This window comes from Montipora foliosa, chromosome 7, assembly GCF_036669935.1.
Source record: "Montipora foliosa isolate CH-2021 chromosome 7, ASM3666993v2, whole genome shotgun sequence".
In the NCBI taxonomy this organism is placed as follows: domain Eukaryota; kingdom Metazoa; phylum Cnidaria; class Anthozoa; order Scleractinia; family Acroporidae; genus Montipora; species Montipora foliosa.
This window is the reverse complement of record NC_090875.1, coordinates 41,228,066-41,238,065: the sequence shown is the minus strand read 5'-3', so window position 1 is coordinate 41,238,065 and position 10,000 is coordinate 41,228,066. Positions and strand designations below refer to the sequence as shown.

The window sequence follows — 10,000 nt, the reverse complement described above, 5'->3', positions numbered from 1 at the left end:
GTAAGTCTACTATATAATATTAGGACTCTTCAATATTTCCCATACATTTCTTTATATTTCGAACATACAAACAGACACACTGTTTGTGTGGGCTCCCTGTGTTCCCAACTGACACTTCTAGCCCGCGGAGGGATATTTAATATTTCTCTGGTATAAACGGCCCTATTGAAGTACCTTTGCGATTTATTAATCGCACGATTGCCAACTTTGCGATTTATAAATCGCAAGATTACGATTTATAAATTTTCTCGCGTCGCCTGCGCGCAAATTTTGGCGACAAATTAAAGGCCGCGCGAATCGCATACTTCAAGAGAGCTGGGCAGTATAAACAAACATGGCGGACTGCCTTTTGGACGAGGACATGATATTATCGGCTATTTTTATTCTTGTCTTCGACGAAAAAAGGAAAACGAAGAAAGAGGAAAAGAAAAGATCAACGTGGGTCCGTCCGTGGCTGGAAAGGAGGAAAGAACGCGGATTTTACCATCAACTTTTAAGCGAAATTTCAGTCGAAGATACCCCGGCGTTTCACGAGCTATTGCGCGTGATGAAGACGCAATTTCATGTCTTGGTAGAAACTTTGACCCCAAGGTTAGCGAAAAGAGACACGGTAATGCGTGAAGCATTAAACCTGGAGAAATGTGTGCTCCTGCTTTAAGATTCTTGGCCACTGGTGAGTCGTTTCGTTCCCTGCATTTCCAGTTTAGGCTTGGGAGAGAGACGATCTCACAGGCAATCTCCGAGGTCTGCATAGCAATCTACGAGGAAATGGGCCCAATTTATGTGAAAACGCCAAATTCAAGAAGAGAGTGGGAACAAATTTCGGGGAAATTTGAAGAAAGGTGGAACTTGCCAAACAACCTTGGTGCTATAGATGGGAAAAGGATTATACTGGAGCAGCCCATTAATTCTGGTTCAAGGTATCATGACTACAAAAGGAACGATAGCGTAATTTTAATGGCTGTTGTTGGACCTGAGTACGAGTTCTTAAACGTTGATGTGGGGATGAACGGCAGGATGTCAGATGGTGGCAACTGGTCGCGCAACAGTTTTCGAAAGGCACTGGAGAATGAAAACAACCCATTAAGAATTCCCCCTCCTAAACCATTACCAGGCAGGATCAAGGGCAGCCCTCATGTCTTTGTGGGGGAAGATGCATTTGGGTTGACCTCCTACCTGATGAAGCCATATCCCCAAATAGCATTAACAGAAGAGAAGCGCATTTTTAATCATAGACTTTCCCGGTGTCGAAGGATCTCCGAAAATGCGTTTGGTATCCTCTCAAGCAGATGGAGAGTGTTCAGAAAGCCACTTCTCCTGCAGCCTCAGCGGGCAACTTCCATCACCCTGGCAGCAATAACACTTCACAACTGGTTGCGTTCTGAAACAGAGGCTGGCGAGATTCAGCATCCACAGGATCTTACAGAAGATAATGGATGTCACCCTGGGGACAACTCATGGTTGAATCTGGAAGATTTTGGTCACCACAATGCCACCCAAGAAGCCAAGGACATCAGGAGGGAATTCACGGAGTATGTTGTGATTGAACAGAGTAGTACCTTGGCAGTGGAGGAGTGCTCACATTTTGTGATGATCCTTTTCACCCAAAATGCAGAGACGCTAAAACCACCATTTTGAAAATGTGCCAAACAGCATGCAAAACATAGTTTTTTCTATGAGGATTCAATGCCAAATAATGGCTTTGAATGGTGAAGGTTAGGGGTCCAAGCATTCCTGTACTTAAATTTGATGGAAACAGCTAGACTAAAAAGTGTGCACATTTTGTAATATTGCTGTTTTTGATTTTCCACTGCACATTCGTAAATTGTTCTTCCTGTATAGTCTATGCAGAGTTTACAGAAAAATGTGTACAGGGAATTAAAAAATGTAATTATGCACTCTCTATGCTTGGACCCTATATTACCTCCATCATTCAAAGTTTGTGTAGGTTTCAAATATTAGAGCACTTATTTGACATTACATCCCCATATACAAACACTGTATGTTCCACATTTGCCCCATTTTCAAAATGGAAGATTTTATAGTGAAAAGGTTTGTTAGAACCTGAAGATACTGGAAAGTTAAATTTATCAGTGAATGACAGTGACATCCGTTTATTACTGATGATAACACTTATCAAGGGATGTCTATAATTTTAAGGGCTCAGAGAGCATAACTATCTTATGTCGAATTTTAGGCTTGTTGCATGTGATCTGCAATTCCATGAAAAATTATTGTCCAGTATTTACTTTTGACTATTTTTGCATTTCATTTTGGGGAAATAATGCAAGCAAGGAAAAACTCAGCTTTTTGCATGTGTTGTTTCTCAAAAACAAAACACAAATCAGCAAAAAAAAAAAAATAATACTGGACAATGTTTTTGATCAAATTGCAGGTCACACGCAAAAATTCGTACAAATCCAAGAGAAATCCAAAAAAGGCCTAACATGTGACAGTTATGCTCTTGACCCTTCAATTTATTGTGTTCTTCCAGAAAATGCTTAAACTCCTCCCACAGAAGGTTGTTTGGATCAGACCCCTCCACCCCTCTTGAAATTCCAGTTTTGTCATACTTTCCTTTGAAAACTTTGATTCTTGATCCCCCTCCCCTCCTTCCCCCTTGGAATTTTTACTTATCTCCTTTGGGGAGATATGGATATTTTATGGAACCACACATTTCACTGCACAAACAATAAGCCAGCTTAAGTTCTAAAATACTCGTGTGCGTATAAAGGATAAAGAAAAGCATATACTTTTCTGGTTTTGTTATGAAAGTGAGAAGTATCTTTTCCATACTTTTTAATATTTAATATATGCTTTTTTTTGTTATCATGACATGCACTGGTGTTCTTTAGAACTCTGAATTGGCTTATTTAGGTTCCAGCCAGAGTGATGCAGTAGCATGTTGCTATTATTCAAAATCTGCAAAGGGTTTTCTTTGAAGTTCACTTTCTGTAAATTATGCCAGAGAAACATCTCAATAGCCCTGCAATTTCAATACATTAAAATTCAACTTAAAGCAATAAACATGGCCACGAGGTTGTGGAAATTAAAAAAAAAAGGTTTCATATGAGTTTTTCCCACAAGCCTGAAGGTGAAAGAGTGAATCTTAATTTATCTAAAATGGGCTATTTGCTATTAAGAAGAGTTTCAATGTTCCTTCTTAAATTGTTAAGTGCACATGTAGTATACCAAGTTATCCTGTTCTGGAAATGGCTAGATACAGTACCTTTAATACTGAAAAGACAAATGTTTAGAAGTCACTTACAATACTTATATATGCTGAATTTGTTTAGTATTATTGCAGGCCAAACAATCTTAATCTGAAACAGCTCTGTGTAACAACCTTTAAGAATCTTAAAGAAAATGGCAATTTTGTTTAATATTATAAGCCAAGCTATCCTGTGATCAAATTAAGTTTTATGTGAAAACCCTTAATATCCTACAGAAAATGGCAATTTTGTTCAATATTGTTTGCCAAGCTATCCCTGTGATTAAATTGACAGAAAGGTCTAACAGAAAATGGCAGTTTTTTTTCAGTGTTGTATGCCAAGCCATATCCTCTGGTGAATGGGGAATGGGAGTGGCTTTGGTGTGTAAATAAAACACAGAAAATGCATAAATTGAAAGGTTTACCTTGGTTCAACTTTTTATGTTCACGCAAGTAGTTCGTATGTTCTCTGACATTTAATTCTTGCACGTAAAGCCATTTAAGCAAACAACAGGGAAGAAAAGCTACTAGTTCCAATCAATTTCTGAAGTATGAATGGTGGCCAATGATTGTGACGTACTGTCTTGGCTTGTACTTGGCGTTGTTTGCCCAAGCATCCGCTGTCCATGAGGTACGTTCGGAGAGATGAGCGTAGGTAGTGGAGAGGAAAAAGGGGCTGCATGCTGCAACGGATAAAGAGAATGGAAGGCAGGCCTGGGTTGAACTTGCTGGATTGGGAGCTGGCTTAAAGCCATACCTTGCTGGAAGCCAGCTTGGAATCCAGCTTCATAGCCACTTCTCCAACTCATTCCTCCACTGGTTGTCGTCGCTGAGCCTGGATAAAAGGGCCTCCAGCACTTTTATTTTTGCAATTTCCATTGAATTTTCTTTTTCTTCTTCCCGCTTCCGTTTTGAAGGGGTTCTTTTCTCCCTCGTCTGGTTCTATTTTGTGTTTAATAAATTCGAGGGAGGAAAAAAAAGGCCAGTCTGACTCGTAGACGTCTTCTTTTCCGGCACCGGATTTGAGTGAGCTCTCCTGCTTCACTGACTCGCGTTGAAAGTGGGTTGATAACTTGTGCCACGTTTCTGCAAGGTCTTTAACGGCATACTTGTCATCGAACTCTTTCGACAACCTTTCCATTGATGCTCTTCTCTGGTCACGGTCACGGTATTCCTTTCGGTTTGTATCCCATAACTGTGGTGTATTTTTGTAAAACTCTATACGGGTCGCCTTCTCCTCATTCGTCATCTCCTTCTCACCTTTTGTCTTCTCCTTTTCTAAATCTTCCTCTATATCCTTTTTCATGAACAACATGGCATTATAAAATTTCCATTCCTTTGAAGGCGTTTTTTTGGTGTTGTCACCGTCACCGTTTTGGTCCACTTCCTTCTTTACGATCCTTCTCATGCACGTGCGAAGATTGTGTATTTTTCTTTCGATTGTGGGCACTGAATACAGATTACCTAGACGTGAAAAACGAAGACGGTCAAGAGTTGCAGAGTTGCATAACTGACAAGACCTTACTCTCGTGAAAACGTGAGAAAGGTACCTAAATGGTCGCGTAGCTGCTCCTTCAACTGCAGCCTGACATTTTTGCTTGATGACTTCAGCAAGTCAGGGTTTTTTTCTATAGGAATCTAATTGACTTAATGGTTTCTTCCTCATTAAATCTTCTATCTTTGTCCGCCATGTTATTTTTGCTCAAACCGTACCTCGTTTTAGTCCTTTAATTTCATTGGCCAAATACTCTTCAGTCGCGTCGCAAGCGCGGGCAAAAAGTTGCAGGGTGGCTACACGGGCAACTATCTCTGCGATTTTGTCGCGAAAGTTTTCAACTCTGGCGACTTTTTCTTGCGATTTTTTCACCTGTTGCGTCGCCAGTTCACGGGTGGCTACACGTGCGATTTTCATCTCGCGCTGCCGACGCGACAAAATTTGAAAAAATCGCATCACCAGCGCGAGCAAAATATCGCTCGTGTAGCCGCGGCTTTATAAATCGCACGATTGCCAACTTTGCGATTTATAAATCGCAAGATTTCTACTTATAAAGCCGCGAAAAAAAAATCGTCCAAAATTCAACTCATTCAATTTCTTGCGATTCTTTTTCTGCGATTTTTTCAGCGGTGGCTACACTTGTGATTTTGATCGTGTGCTGCCGACGCGACAAAATTTGAAAAAAATCGGCTTATCCTCGGTGTAAAAACCTGTGAAACTCACAGATGACGTAACACAAACGAAAACAAAAGAGCAAAAAAGACATCAAACAATAACCTAACCCCACCACGAGGTAACAAAACGAAGAAAAAGTTTCACAGTTACACCGAGGTAAACCCAAAAAATCGCATCACCGGCGCGATAAAAAAATCGCTCGTGTAGCCGCGGCTTTACATCGCAAAATTTATTAGCCAAAAATGACGGAACATCCTATCGGTACGTTTATCCTCTTCAGTACTCGAGTGCAGCGAGTAGCCCCCCTCGGGGGGCTACTCGCTCGAAGGGGAGGGATGCTCGTGGTTTCGCTTAGGGATGTAAATTTCGGATTTTGGTCTCACTTAGGGCCGATTTACACGGTACGACTTTGTCGCATGCGACAACGGCTTACGACAGGCCCACGACATGATTTACGATTGTTGTGTACGTCAGAAAAAATGTCGTAGCATTTTAAAACATGTTTTAAAACGCTGCGACCATCGTAAGTCATGTCGTAGGCCTGTCGCGAGCTTGTCGCATGCGACAAAATCGTATCGTGTAAATCGGCCCATAGGGTGTTCTGGGCAAAACGCAATCGTATGTAGCCGCGAGGGTCTCCTTTAGGGTTGCGCGCTAAGAAGTAAAAAGGAGTATTTTTACACTTTTATATTTCTTCACGTAGGTGAAAGTATTAGATGATAATGTCTTTGCCATCATTAAAAGGCACTGTATTTTTTATTTCTCTGTGTTTTAGAATGGTCTCTTTTAGGGGTCAAAAAAAGCCTGGGCCACACACAGATTGGTCCCCTTTAGGGGTTTAATTTAAATTTCCGACGAGCAACCCTCCTCTTTTTGTACGGAAGTCCCCCCTCCGAGCTGAAAATTGAACGGATTTATCCTGAAACTATCTTGAAACAAACAATCAAGACGTTCAACCACTTCGTAATATTAACAACATTCCAAGAATTACTCGTAGGGAAAAAATGACTAGATTGTGTAGGTAAAGTAGGAGTTTTTACTCTCTCGGTACATGCACAGAACTTCTGTGGATCTAATTTTTTTAACAGGCTAAACATTTTCTGGCGGTTTACACACCGTTCTTGTTTCTCAAACTGTGTGTTGCCGATGTGTTGTGTTGATGTTTGTTCAATCGAGATTACTTTTTGGCCCTGGAAACGCACCCGAAAAGACCCCGATCGGAGACACTTTTGGGTGTTTCTCAAAACACCCAAGGTTTTCGGGCCCCAAAACAAGATCTCGTTTACCGAGATATTTTACGTGTGATCGCATGCTCCCGGGAAAAGTAAAAAAAAATCTCGGGAAAGTTGAGTGAATGAAAAATGGATGGCGTTGGAGCAATTCTAAGACCCTGGTGTGCTAACATTAAGTCGAGAGAAAAGAAAATGAGGACAAGAAACAATATTTACTGGAATCAGAAGATGCGAGGTAATTGAATGTTTAGTATAGATTGCCACCTGAAAGAAGCGAGTGCGTTTGCCAAGTTTGAAGAACAACATTAAATTAAGGCGCAACACCGGGCCCTAGAACCGGAGATCCAGGGGGCACTACATGAGATTCAGGTGGGTAATTTTCCTTTTTGTCTATGTTCTAGCCACTGTCACTTTCAAATCCCTTGTGGATAAAGAGGCCCTTTTCGAGCCTAGTCGCGGTTTCAACTGTTTTTTAAATCTATTATGTCCTGACAGCATTACGGTACTTTGCAAGTGGAAGTTTCTTGAAAGTCGTCGCAGACATCAGGGGAAATCTCCATGGCAAGCACAAGCCGCTGTGTTCACTCCGTTACTCAGTGTTTAAAGTGTATTGCTTGCGAGTGGATTATCTTTCCCACATCAAGAGAAGAAATGAATGTAATTATTGATATGAAGTGTTTCACCATAGTTTCATAAAAGTACTAACTGACTTGTGAAGCAACTCTACTAGTACTGGACACGATCATTAGAGAGCATTGTGTTTTCATTTATACTACCTATTTCTTGTTTGTAATTTAGCGAATAGTCCTCAATTCAAGAGTTTTTTCCATTCGGGTAGGCATATTCCCAAAAAACAGGGGTAAAAAGAACACATAACCGTATATTTTCGGACAAAAAATAACTTGAAGTTAGCTGAATTTAGTCTCCTCGAGAAAAGTCAATTGAAAATACGTTCTCTCCGCGGTCCGCATCTTCTGGTTGTCTGTCATACGAATTGACACAGCAGATAAACAGTGATGTTCGAATATGATTAAAGAGTTTGTTCCCAAAATGTTGATTCATATTCTGATGCACAACTAACTGTTACTCACTTCAAGTTTTAAGAGCCGTATTTTTGTTGGGTCAACTGTCTTTTACTATTGTGATCTTTCATAGGAAACTGTGACAAAATTTTAATCTGTTGGAGCTTTCCTAAGGTTATGGCGGTGATCGATGGCACGCTCATCCCAATCGGCGCACCTGCAAAAGAGGAATACCTTTATACGTTTCTCATAACGGATTTCATGGCATCGATCAACGTGATGGCAGTTTGGGATGCAGAAATGCGATTCACAAACCTTGTGGCCAAGTGGCATGGTTCGATCAGTCCGTGACTCAGCCATCTTCAACGGGAGCGCACTGCACTGATTCACGTGAAAAAGAAACAGCAGCAAGGATGGTTGCTTGGCGACAGAGGTACGCCCCACACAGCTACCTCACGACCCCCTTAAACCCTGACAAAATGTCGAGTGCAGTGGAAGAAAATTATCAAAGGGGCCACACGAGAACAAGGAATACGATGGAAAGATCCTTTGATTTCGGTGTCTTGATACAATGTATCTCTGGAGGACGATGCAGTTCTCCCCATGTCGCTGTTTGCCACGTAATTGTTGCTACAGTGGTACTGCATAACAATTAACATGTGTATCCTTGACAATACCCAACTTAATGGCAGTGATGACAGGCCCGTGTCTTGATCCGCACAAAACTGTGAGTTAGGTATTGCCAAAAGTAAAAAACTTATCCAAGAAGTGTTTTCTCGCATGTAAGGGCTAATGCATATTCACTCACTTTAATACTTTAAAACCTCACTATTATTGGCATTGACAAAAAGCCACAACTCTATATAATCAAAAAAGTGATCAATCTAGCCGTTAGATCAAGGGACATATTTTGCCTTAGAAAGTGGAATAGCCCACACTCAATAAAGCTTTTGTTGTTGTTGTTGTTAATTCATTTGTAAATACACAAGTATATCACTCAATTTTAAGTGCATGTAGGCAGTTGTTAACTGCCTATGCATAGAGAGATTTACAAATGTATTCAAAGACAAATAAAGTTCCCATTATTACATGTATTATTATTATTATTATTATTATTATTATTATTATTATTATTATTATTATTATTATCATTATTATTATTATTATTATTATTAATTTATTCTTGGGTAGCTGGTTACTATGACCACTGGAGAGACCCCCTTCCCCAAATCACTTACAATCATTGACAATCAGCATTAAATCAACTGAACTATAGAGAAATTATTAATAAAATATGACATGTGGCAAATGCTGAATATATTACCAGTTACATTATTTCTGTTAAATGATACAGTATTGCAGAGTCAGAACTTGAATTAACTTTTGAAATGACTGAAAATGTTTTGAGCCAACTCAACATAAATATGTGTACTAATTAAGAACAATATATTGCACAGACTGAGTATAATTGAGCTGCACAAGTTAAAATGCCACACTTCCTTTACCAAATGCTGAATTATTTTTAGGCGGAAATAAAAAAACATCAGTAAAACAGCTGGCAATTACAGGGGAAAAATTATGATTAAATCACAATGATTATCATTATACCCTCTTTTTTCTTTGCCATTCAGAGCCTCAATTTCAAGTTCCACTTTCTTTTTTTTTTTCATTATATAGTAAGTGGTTGCCACCTCAAAGTGCTAAAAGTGCTATTAGCCTCAGCTACTATCTGATTGAAAAACATGGCCACTTGTATGGAATAAATCAATTTACCATTACATCCAACTGAGCATCTGAAAGATTTTTCTTTCTCTGTTTGTTGGATGGAGCATGTCGTACAATGTGCAAAATAAAACAAGAAAGTAAATCAGCCACTATTCCAAATTATGTTGCATGAGCCCTGCTCAGTCTAGTAGTGTCTGCATGTTCAATTTACAAATGCCCACCACAAAAAATAATTTCTTAAAGGGTTCCAAATAATGGAAACAAAGCTATTATCTAGTAAATACCCAGACTTTGATCTCTAGCCATATAAGTCTCAGCTGGAAGCTCATTTGGGCATGACTCTTTTACAAGCGGCAAAGTTTTAAAATGTAAATTATAGATGTGTTAGCACCATCTTTTATTAATGTCATAACTTATGTAAAGAAGATTAAGTCTAATGATTAAAAATTCTTGTGCAGAAGTACATGCACCTTTCACAGTTGACTATTAAGTTCGAGGCTATTTCTGTAATACTTTGTGTCAGCTAGGAAAAGAACCTTATACAAGGGTGTCATTTCTTGAAAGTTCCAAAACTTTTGAGGCATTTTTCAGAAACCATACTTCACACTGAATCTTCAAACTGACCCTTTACCAAGGCTGG

The 10,000-nt window shown here is 39.6% G+C and overlaps 1 protein-coding gene across 2 annotated transcripts in view; it reads left to right on the top strand.

Moving 5' to 3' along the window:
- Positions 1–10,000, top strand: part of LOC138009524 (uncharacterized) — a 28,575-nt gene that overhangs the window by 8,164 nt on the left and 10,411 nt on the right. The gene's annotated exons all lie outside the window — the stretch shown is intronic.